Consider the following 12,575-nt stretch of genomic DNA (forward strand, 5'->3'; position numbering starts at 1 on the left):
GACAAAGGCTTGCCTAATGAGGAGTCTGATGGTACTTCAGACTGACGTCAGCTGCTTCTGTTGTCTGGATAGAAAAGTGAACATTCAGTCGATGACAAGCAGATTATGCGAAATTGCCTCATTGACGATAACCACTCCCAGAACCTGTAATCATTTTATGGTATCATTTTTTTTCTTTTTCATTGGATGTAATCAGTCTGTATACATGTTATATTATTCTATTATAAAACTACTGACTTGACAAGTTTTAATTATATATGTAATCAACAGAGAGAACAAAGCAGTAACCTTGGCCTGATGCAGGGTGGTTGAGTTATGTCCATGATGTGGAAGCTGTTTTTCAGCACACATGGCAACCCACACTAAAACTGTCATGTTGTTGATCATGAATAATTTCTTCATCCAATTATTCTGTCTTTGATCTGTTTAAGTAAAATGTGTTTTATCTCTTTTCATCCAGTCATCCTGCCCTTTCTAATCTTTTAGGCCACTCATCACAGTAATGTATGCAATTTTCCTAAAAATTTTAATCACTCTGCAGCAGCTTTGGACCTACAAGTGTTCAATTTCCACAGTTTTACCTATCTATTTCCAACATACTGGTCATCCACTCTGCTTTTACATCATGTTTTTAATTTGCAGAGTCACTTAGCACCTTGCTTTTCTGCATTTCCCTGCAATCCTTCCTCTGATGTCTTCACCTATGCAGAAGCAAAGTTACTGTCTTCTTGTATCTTCACTTCCTCTTCCATCATTTCTGACATTTTAATGCAATACCTTCTGTGCATCGTCTATCAGGTGCCTGTGCTTTATCAGAAAATGACTTCATTGCATATTTTTTCTTGCACTAAGCACAAGAAGCTTGGGACTAATGGGAAAAGTATAAAAATGCTTAAATGTATGGCTACAGCAATGGCCAGATTGTAAGTTAGTCAGTTTGGCATTATTCATTTTTTAAATTTAACTGAGGAAAGTTGTTTTGAGTTAATATAAAAAAAAGCTGCAAATATTATTCACAGAATGTATCACACCCTCATGACTAAATAAATTAAAATGGTCTCAAATGAATCATCTGCACTTTTCAAACTCGGCTATGATCTGTAAAATACTTTATAATGTGTTTCTTATTTCAGCCATTTAATCACCTTCACCGACAAACCAATGGTGGCCATGCAACAAACCATCAGGAGAACTGAAGACTTGAAGATCCTGCTTGAAGACACTTCTGCATGAAGAGAGGTGGGAATAAACTTGCACTTAGTTGACAAGCTCTACCACAGAATATCTTCCAAATAAAACTGGCTCCTTCACCATCAACCTGTTTATTACAATTCAAAGATCCATTTGGAAACCTGTCTAACCCAGAACTTTAAAGTCTTGCCTCTGATCATGTGTGATTAATGCTGAATGTGGGTTGTTTAAAATCTTGGAATGCTTAAAACAAATATTCAGAAATGATTCCTCCCATGCATCATGGAGTTTGACAGAGCAAAATAGTGTCAGAATAAAGCTTGACAGGTGACGACACAGAGAAGAGCTCGGAAGAAAATAATATCTACTCAGCAGCATTAGGATGATTAGGATACAACACATCTTCAGGATCCAGCTGAGACTGTTCAGTGAGGTGCTTTTTCTGATTGTATTCAAACATGTGCTGTGTTTGAAAACTCAAGGGAAGGCTCACTCATATCCCCAGTTTGGGTCTCTGAAGCAGCTAAGCTTCTCAGGAGCTGTGCACCAGGTGGAGATGTGATTTACAAAGATATCCTAAGGGATAAATATGCTAGATTGTTTAAGCTGGTATTCCTCCTCAGTAAAATCAGGGATAGTGTCTGTGGTAGACTAAGATGGTGGATCTCCAGAGGGTGTCCATTAAATGCTATTATGAGAGTGGAGATCAGTATTAAGCCTCAGATTCAGGCAGAGCATTGCAGATTTGGTCTTTTTTGTAGCACAAATGACCAAGTGTTCAAGATGTGGCAACTCTTTAAAGTTTATTCTTAACAACACATTAAAAACCTGTTTTTTCCTTTATCTCTTTTAGATGATTTTGTCTGTGACTCTGTGCTCATAAATCAATGCTTCGCAGGTTTGGATTTGTGACTGCATGAATAAGCATGTTCATCCAACAGCTCATTGCTTTATGGTAATTTTCTATAAAATCTCCGTTGGATCAACTGTACTTTGCTCTACCTTCCATTTCTTGGCAATATTGCTTAAAAATTAAACTGTCTTGGCTATTTAGTGGAATTCTTTTTTGTCTGTGCCTGTGTTATTGTCGAGGTACGAGGTATCATTTCCAACTGTGAGAACTACTGTATACTGAAAAAAAAAGAATGCATCTGTGCGAGCCTACTGTGGGTCTACCTCTTGTTATTTCAAGCTCTTCCAGTGTTTCCTGAACTCGTCAACGAATTGCTGTGGAGGCAGATTGAGGTGCAGCAAAGAAAGTGGAGTCATGCTGCAGAGGTTGAGCTGCAGAATCATGATACAGCTGAAAGATGGGGGAAGAGAGGCGGGTGCTAGGGGAAGCGAGAAATAACTATGTAGTGAGAACTATGCATTTTAGTGTGTGTGCTTTGGGGATATTAAGTATCCATTTGGAACTCATTACATAACTGTATCTGTTGCTGCAGCACAAATAACGGCGTTGCAGTGAAGAGGGTAGTCTCTGTAGAATCGGTTCACTTTAATAAGAAGTTCTCTTTTCTGACACAATCACTGATGACATTATTGATGACTTCTATGAACGATTCCTGAATGCATGGCACGTGTATGGCACACACAAAAATGAATTTTTTTTTTAGTGAGGTCAGAGTTTAGCTTACAAGGGAGAACATCTATGCAGCAAATGAAAGCATTATGATTTGTAGATTAAACTGTATAAGTGCTCTGCTTCCCTTGCTAATTCCCCATGAGGAAAATATCTTTGGCCAATTTTTCCATGTTTATAAGCTAGTCAATACTTATCTGCAGCTTGCTGCTGAGTTTGTGGGATTTTAGGCTTTTTATTTCTGTGAAGCTGACTTTTGAAAGCATTAACAGCAAGAAGGTGGTGTGTGAACATTAAAGTGATGTGTTAAAACACCAAAACACTGAGATGTTGAAAAAGTAAAAACAGCTTGGAAAATCCAGTCAAATACGTGCATGTGGCAAACTGAACTGAGTAGTAATGTTTTGTTTTTTTGAAGGAGGCTTCACTTTTTGTGAAGGACACACATTTTGCACTGCATGCCAGAACAAAAATCTAAGTCATAAAGTGGGGAGAAGCCCTTGAAGAGCCCTTAGATAAAATTGTGGAGGGGCTAATCTCAGAGCAGGAGTATAAATATAATTTCCAAAATATTTAGTGTTCCCATGAGCAATGTGCCTCAGTGATAGTTAAACGGAAAAAAAAAGTTTGGAACCACTTTCCAGAGTTGTCTAATCCTTCATTCGAGACTTGATCATGGACTCGGTTACCTCTAAATCAAGCTTTAATCCATCACTGTGGTTGGGTTTGAGCTATAGTGGTTGTCTAGTAGCTAGTAGGTACTTGGGTTGGTATGACCCAGGTTCAAGTCCCAAGGCTGGCAACAAAAGATGCCACATCATCTGGTCACTGGAAAGGTGTGTTACCAGATTTAGTGCAAAATGACAAAGAGCATCTAGGAGTACCTACAGGGGTGATAAACTCCAAGTACATCTGATTCATCACATTTATAACACCACAAGCTTCTCACTAAAAAGCACCTTCTTTTTCTCTTGCACCAGAAGTACACAAGAGAACCACTGCTGTGACTATCAACACTCAAAGAACTGGTAGAAAAAAACAAAAAAACCCACTTTATTAAACCTAACACTAAACATAAAGTATCTGGCTAACACCATCTATCTGTTTAGTCTGGTTGGTTTCATGTTGTACATATGACATCATTGATCCAAGTATCCCCAACACTGTAACACAGTAGAGTGTTTCCAAAAATGTTCACAGTATTCTGTCAGAATTTACTTCCTGTGTAAGAGATTATAGTATCTGAATTTATGGCACATGGCATTGCTCTGGATGGTGAGTACAATGGAGATTTATTTATTTTAAGAAAAGGTTAAATAGACATAAAGTACTCCTGAAGAGTTCATTTGTGTCTAGTTAAGCAAAAACAAGCTGTTGTTGATTTTCAATGAATTTGCTAAAAAAAAAACAAAAAAAACAGAGTCTCTGTCTCTGTGGACTTTAAGGTCAAAGGAAATGTGATTCAGATTATGGCTGGAGGTGAACCAGAGTAAATTTATGAGCAGACATTTATAGATTCAGGTGCACAACCCCAGTGTGAGGTGCCAGGATAACAACATATTCAGATATAGTATGAAATCTCGAATGGCAGAGTCACTACCTTTACAAATATGTGTCTAATTGCACATAACTGTATGGTAGTGTATGTCTCTGTCTGCTACAGCAGCAGTTTTCTCTCATATTTTTCAGCCAGTTTATGGTAGTCATAGGTCAGCGGTGTCTAAAATCCCTAAAGCCTGCTGTCCAGCAGGTTTAGGACATTTCTTGCAGCAGCATGACTGAATCAGATTAGTGGGTTAACATGTTTGTGCAGCTCTTGACAACAAGATGTTGACAAAAGCCACTGGATTGGAATCAGGCATGTTGTAGCAGGCAAACATCTACACTGTAGTAGGACTGTGGTTGTCAAGCACTGGAATTGGACACCCCTGCTTTTGGCCTATATCACTGTTACAATGTAACAATTGCTGCTACTGCTGAAGTTGCATCACAAGCTTCTCACCTCAAACAGAAAATGTGGTCAAACATGAATTTAACAAAACTAGAAGACACAATGAACACCATGTGACATACATAAACCACATTTATGCATCTGAATAAGACTGCCTGGATCATCAGTCTTCACAGAGAACTCACTATACCAGTTTTAAATAGCTTTTATCCTGAAAGAGCCGTTTGAGAGATAAAACTGTGCTTAAAGCTTAAGTTGACTGGTTAAGGTTTAGGGAAACAAATGTTTGTTGGCAGTGTTACAACTAAAAATGTGCAAGTATGCGTTTGTGTTTGATATTGAGTCATTAAATGGCAGTAAATAATGATCTTTTTCTCTGTGGGTCATCTAAAAGTCAAGTCTTTCTTCTGTGGTCTTTATATTGATCCATTCTCATTTAATTAGATTTTTTTTCATCCCTTCTCATTCAACCTTTCATCACAGTATAAGCACAAGAGGAAAATGAAAAAGCATCTAGCAATTAGCAATCTTGAATGAATTATAGAAGGAATTGCAGAGATGCTCCATTCTTGCTGTGAAACAGTTTTGGATTGCTCTTGCACAACATGTGTGCATTTATCCTGTTAATGAACAGCTCATACCCGCTCGATGTGCTGTCTCTCCATCTAAGAAAAACTACAATCCTATGCAGAGTAGAGTTGCATTAAGCGAAAGTGGGAATCAATGGACAGAAGAAGGAGAGGTACAGAGAGGGTGTTACCTTAATGGGGATGAGTCATTGTTGTTGGAGCCTTACATCAGCTTTGCGCCTCAGCTTTGCTTCTGCAACTCCTTGAAGTTACCACTTCTCATGTTTTATTAAAGAGATCAAATCTTGCTTCCCTCCATTCCCACAGCTATTCATCTTTCCTTTGTGAGCTGTGCATTATAGACATTTTTCATTGTCATGTGCTGTTTGTAAATTTCCTGTTTTAACTATCATTTCTACAGCCATTTTACCAGATTTCTCCTAACAGCTTAAAAATAAACTTAAAATATTCTAAAATTACTGTAATGTTGAATAAAGTATGTATTTAACTATACCATTTTACCAACAATTAATGCAACTCAAAAAAGAACTAGTTTCCACTTTAGAAATATTACAGAGTTTATTTATTTTAGTTTTATGTCAGGGGTACATTTTTCTCAAACGTCTTTGTCCAATTTTGGTGATTAAGCACGGACACAGATACAGTTTTTTAATGTTTAATAAGTTTTATAATATGGTCTAGTAGTGCTACTGTGCTGTAACATAGTCAGAGTAGTATTCTGCTTGAGTAAGCCGTCTCTTTAGTTTGGGTCATGAAACTCACGCAAGCCTTGCTGAGAAGGGAAATGAATGAGCTGAAGTATACATTTTTTATGAGAATGAACCAGACTTAAGAAAACTGGAGTAGACCAGAAGATGTGTGTGATTTAAATGTGCATTTCAAATTTGACCATTATCTTTACAATACAAAATTAAAATAAGTTTCTCATATCACTCCTTTTAAATATTCACCTACCTCATCCCACTATGTTTTTTTCTTCTTGTTCTCCACTTTTTGGCGTTCAGAAAAGTAGCTATTTATTTGACTGTAACTAAGAAGCATGTTCTTTATTTCTTTGGTTGAGACATAAACAATAAATAAAGTTGAAGTTGAATAGACATCTTTCTGAAAAGTTCAATATTTTGACAAATAATGCAGCTGGACTTGAGAAGTGTAGCAGAGCACTAAAAGGTTTGGATATTTTAGACAGAGACATATGGCTTTCTCTTACAAATATGCTGTGCGTAGAACCAAGCAGAAAGAAACCTGACAGAGGCAAGGGGGCTCCTGTTAGGTGACTCACTCCCCTGTCTCAACGGTGCAGACGTGCTTTGTCTTGGCTAAAAGGAAAAAAAAAAGTAATTCATCAGCATTTTCTACCAGTAAGGAGGGAGAGGTGATTGACAGGGGGGTATTTATGAGTGGTGGGATGTAATAAATTTTGAATGTGGCCGCTTTCCCCATGTGCATGACAATCATGAAGTTTCATCTCCATAAGTTGTGCTTTTTCATTGAATGAAATTTTTTCTGTTAATGCATATCTCTATATTTTATCCACATTTGCTTTTGCGCACCATTCTGTCTGTGTCACTTATACATTTTCTTTACAGCGCTAACCTGAGGTCACTAAAAGCTTACATTTGGCCTTGGAAATCTCATCAATATTTAAAAACAAGAGCAGGTCTGATACATTCAGGCTGCAGTGCCACAAATGCTGACATTCAAACCACAGCATTATACTGCTAGCATGGAAAAAAATCCATTTGTTTTAGCTTTAGATAAATTTAAGAATTTCAGTGTGCTTAACAAAAAAGATTGATTTTCTTTTGTGAAATATTCAGTTTAACCAATAATCTTTTTTTTAATATTATAGTCAACAATACGCAGTTATGGCTTCATTGTTTCAGTTCTGTATTTGGCTAAAGGTGTAAAGATGGTGTTAAAGAAAGAGGTGGTTGTCTCAACTACTGTAATAGCTGTATATAATCACAAATGAATAAAACTATTCAGATTTAAATGGATACTGCTCTTTGCAAAAGTTTGAGAAAGTACAATTTTGCACTAAATTTAATGTTCTCTGCAGCTTATGTTTGCACAATATAACTTTCCAACATGATGATAGAATGACATTTATATGCATTCTTGATACCAGTTTTGTAGAGTAGCATAAAAAGGATAGAAAACCACATTTCACTTCATTCCAACTTTTTCCTGTTCTCTCACTTAACAGCAGGATTTTACTTGGCAGCACAACGTCCCACACTGGCAACTGGGTATCAAAACATTGGCCATACTGAAACGGTCCTGTGATTGATTTAGCAAGGAAACTCGGGAGGATTGTTGTAAAAAAGGGAATTAAACTGTGACTTTTTAAAACTAATTTACCTTGGGATCTGGTTTAAAAAGCAGTTTCTGGCTCCGCAAACCCTGGTTTTATGTGAACGACACGTTCACACTATAGAAAGAAAAAAAACAAAAAGCAGGTATAGGTAAACTTGTCACTGAATGGACATGGCCTAAATGTACATCCAAATAGTTGTATAGTCCCACACAGAGAGTAGTCAGGACTGTTTCTTCCAGTCTTCTACATACTCGTGCTTCACCTTTATGAGACTGTCAGCGGTACCGAGTGGATCCACCTAAAATTAGGCAATAATTGTGAAGCTAACCCTAAAAATGAGAAGTTCAATTAACAACCAATGAGACAAAAACTTGCAAATACACATGCAAAAAGGAAATTGGATTCAGTAAGTTTCAGTTACAGAACTTTACTTCTTTTTTATACTTCTTTTTTATTCTCCCCTAAGGCATCGTAACTCTGTTTTGTTTTACATGTTTCTCTTGTCGTCCCTCTCTCTTGTATTCCATCTGATTCTGTCTCAGTCTTATTTCTTTGAAAGTATATGCAGCTCTCTTGCTAGCAAAAGCAACATCACTGCTCCCTATGTCTTGCACCAAAAAATCCTCCCTGCAGACGCAGCGATTTTCCTGGCTGAGTGCAAGAGAGGAAGGAAGAAAATATAGCTTAATAAAAAAGGAGAAAGGTTAAAAGACACTGTGGTGGAGAATAAGAATTAAAAACAAAAAGAAAAAAAAAGAAAGGATGGCAGAAGGGGGTAAAAGAGCTGAGGGAGCATCCATGGGTAGGGGAGTAGGGGAGTTGGGTGGGGTGCAAGAATGGTTGTGGGATCAGAGCTTATTTTATGCTTTCGTTAACGTGATAAGGGAGCCATTTGCATATTATGGCTGTTTTACAGCACTACAGCCGGGCAAAAATTTATTGCCTTGTTTGAGCTGTGTGTGTGTGTGTGTGTGTGTGTGTGTGTGTGAGTCTGTGTGAGTGTGTGTGTGTGTGTATAGGTGTGTGTCAGCATGTCCTCATTTGACCTAACCAAAATACTCACAGATGCATAGCATTTAGTAAGAGCAGTATTTCAGGGAATGCTGTGTGTGTGTGTTTGTGTGTGTGTGTATATACACACACACACACACACACACATATATATACATATATATATATATATATATATATATATATATATATATATATATATATATATATATATATATATATATATATATATATATATGTATATATATTTCAGTGTTTTATGTCGAAGTAACTTGATTCATCCAATTGTGGTGAACTCTCACTTTTCTTAACTGCCTGGTCGCTGTCAATTCATATATCCTAGATTTCTGTGCAACAGAGAACAAGAGCATGGCACTTTCTTTTAGCCTTTGAGTCTTTGGCACCAACAAACTATGTCTGGGTTAGGCTTCCTTGGGCAAGTTGATCCTTTAGCTTCCCCTGAAGACAAAGGCCTGCGCTATATATAGTACAGGCCTTGTATAGTGGTATATATATATTATATAATCTCACAAATTTACACATTAATAGAGTCAGCAATTTTCTGCCAGCATTACTTCCTGGTTGTTGCAGAGGCAACAGTGTTGCTTTTAGCCTGGACGATGTGTCCTCCATGGTAAAGTAGGCTGGGCTGCAGTGTTTCCCCATCTCTGCTATTGGTCAGATAATGCTAACTCCACCCCTTTTATGTGACTGTGCATTGATGAAGATGGAAAATCCTGGGTTAATAACCAGCTTCATAAGCAATCCCAGTTTACAGTTAACGACCCCCACTACCTTCACATATGGTGTACAACAGAAGCCATCAACTTAACTTTAGTTAACAATAGGAGAGTGTAAAAAGCCAACTTCACATTTTCCAGATCACTGGAACAAATATTTTCTGCCTCAGCAGGTATTTTACAACAGTTCACACATTCACACATCTGTACTGAACAGAGGACTACAGAAACAAAATAAACTAAAAGAAAATATAATCTCTGTTGTAATTGTCCAACATACTGCTCACCTTAATATTTTGGATTTAACTTGACTAGATTTGAGGTTGTGTCATGTTAAAATATATTATGTTTGTAAAAGTTTTCCATTTTTTAATCTAATATAGCTAATCAATCCATTTTCCATTACTTAATATTTCAGTAGCTTACTGTAGTGCATGTTCACAAGTCACTCACAGATCACATCACAGAGGTTTGACTCATTAATCCCTGTCTAGATTAACTCATTTGGATATTGAAGGAAATTTCCTTTTCCCCACCTACAGTATCTTGTTTGGGGTGATGATGGACAATAGCCTGCTCAATAGAAGATTTATTGATTCCTTATATATTAAACAGAATTAAAATTTGACATTAAATTTGCCAGTTGTTGATAAGTTTTACATACATACAAGAGCATCTTGTTTGACAAGCCTATGATTTGTTTTGCAGAGAAGATCTGAGTCTTCACAGCATCAAGTAACTTTATAAGGTGAGTAAAGGTGGAAATACTCTCAACTCATCCCAGAAAAGAATTAAGGGAAATCTTTCTATGTTGGTATCACTTTCAGAGACGTTTTAGACACACATTATCCTTGCTCCCCTCGTCTCTCCTCTCCTTTTTTTCTGCCTCACTCCGTGCACTGAGCCAACGCCCAGTTGCTGCAGTGCAGCTGCCTTCCTTCTCTCTGTCTTTCTGCAGTGAGGAAGCAAAGGGATGGGGAAGTGAGTTTTCTATTCTTGTTTAATATGTAGTAATTTAAGAAAGAATGTAGTTTGACCCTTCTCCCAGTAGATTCAAACTGGTTTCTCTCTCAGACATAAAGGGGACTGTTCTCATTCAGTTAGATTCATGGAGAGAAGAAGTCTGAAAAAGGCTGGAACTGGTTCTGAGAAAGCACCGTTCCAGCAAGAGACAGCTCTCAGATGTTGAGCTTAAGATGTTCTGTATACTGTTCAAGCGGCCCACTTGTCATTAGTCCTCCAACATTTGTCTTATTTGAGCTGTCTTGTACGTAGGTCCATGTAACATTGGGGACTAGACTTTTAAAATGCTGTTCAAAGGGCAGTGACTTCACCAGCATGTCATCCCACTGAATCTGCCACACTGAGACTTGACAAAAAAAAAGAAGAAATAAGAGTCAGAGAGACTGGACGGGGTATTACAAAGTCTGCATGAATATGTCAGGGAGATGTACCCTCGGGATGGAAAGCTGAGCAGTACCAAGTACAGCCCTCAAACTCCACAGACTGATAAAAGTGAATGTACGTCAGACAGTTCTGGCATTCACATCCATTCATTTCTGATATTGAAACCTGCATGAGGCATTTTCCTTTCCTTAAGAAAAAACACTGCAGCAAACAAAACATCAAGAAAAAAACTACAACAAACTTTACTGCTTCCTCTCTGTCGCCTCCTCCCCTCTGCCATTAAACTTAATGACCCCAAAGAGACTTATCTTGATCATCAGATCACCCATGTGTGTCTGAAAGTTTAGAGTGGGTTGGACTTCATTTGGACCAAAATAGAGATATGTGAGCCATAGCTGGGCTTCTGGGAGTAATTGAAAAGTGAGCAGATACTCAGTTTAGATCTTATCTTTTCAGAACGATGAGGCTATCAGAAACAGTGAAGAATTGGCTGAGATACTCGGGGTTAATGATAGAAAAGGGAATAGATATTCCCTCAAAAGACAAAAAGCTTTAATATAAGTGACATAGAGCATATAAAATACACCTGATCTAAGTAACTTTTTCACACAGTGACTAATGGAGGAGATAACAGAGCTGAGGTTGCCATAAAAATGAGTCTTGCATTATTTGAACTCTTATGTTCTTTACATGTTCAGTGAGTATTTTCTAGAGATGAAGTCAGGCTTTTAAATATAGACTGTTAAATATTAAACTCTTTTAACTCTGAAATCTCTTGGTTTGCCTTTACACCCAGAATTGCACAAAAACTAAATATTGAAATAACAAAACGCCAATGAAAGCGCCTGCATTTCGAAAAAAAAGTCTCAAAAAAAGTTTTTACGCTCTCATAAGGTTTATTTTCAGATGTTACAATATAGAAACATGTCACAAAAGTGTAATGGAAACACTTCTTTCACATTTACGTGTCTCCGGACGTGATGTGGGGGGTCATGACCAGTTAATTTACGGTAAAGGTGGTGCAATGCAGAACAAACAACAGAGTTTTAGGAAATAAAAAGCAGAAGAAAAGCTTTGAAAAGCCATGGCAAGTTCTCCACAGCAACTCAAAAACGCCAAAATAACGCTACGTGGCTGCCTTGCACAGAACCAATACAGAAAGAGCCCTTATTCTCAGAAAATCTTGTGAGACGGATGAAATCAGTAGCATATACTTGAGGGAATAATATGTGAGAAAAAGTATAAATGTGGGGGGAAAAAAATGTAAAAAATATATATGTGCATTAGAAAAATTGGAAATGTAAAAATAATGTAGAAATAAATAAAAGTGGAAATAAAATTTATGGATGTGGAAATTTAAAAAATGAACACAGAAAAAAAAATAAAAAAGGAAATAGAAAATAAATATATAAAAAAATGAAAAAACAATGTAAAAATAACAAATTTCAGTGGAAGTAAATAAAAATATATATTTATTTAATTTTATTCAATATGACAGGTTTGGCCATCATAAAAAGGAGGATGGAGCAGTTCCTATTGCAAAATAGAACCAACACAGAAAGAGAAAAATTTGTTCAAGCTCATAGTCATTCTTGGCAAAACTTTAAAGACCCAAATTGGCATGCATGTATTTGATCATTTTATGCTGTCTAAAATTAACATAGTGATTATTTTTATACAACATAGAGTGACATGTTGCATCACGTTCCACCTATGGCTTCCACCTCTTTATACAGTCTTTGGCTTCAACTTATTTTCTGTCTTCACAAATGACTTTCCATTT

The sequence above is a fragment of the Telmatherina bonti genome (genome assembly GCF_933228915.1).
Source record: "Telmatherina bonti genome assembly, chromosome: 17".
NCBI classification, from domain to species: Eukaryota; Metazoa; Chordata; class Actinopteri; order Atheriniformes; family Telmatherinidae; genus Telmatherina; species Telmatherina bonti.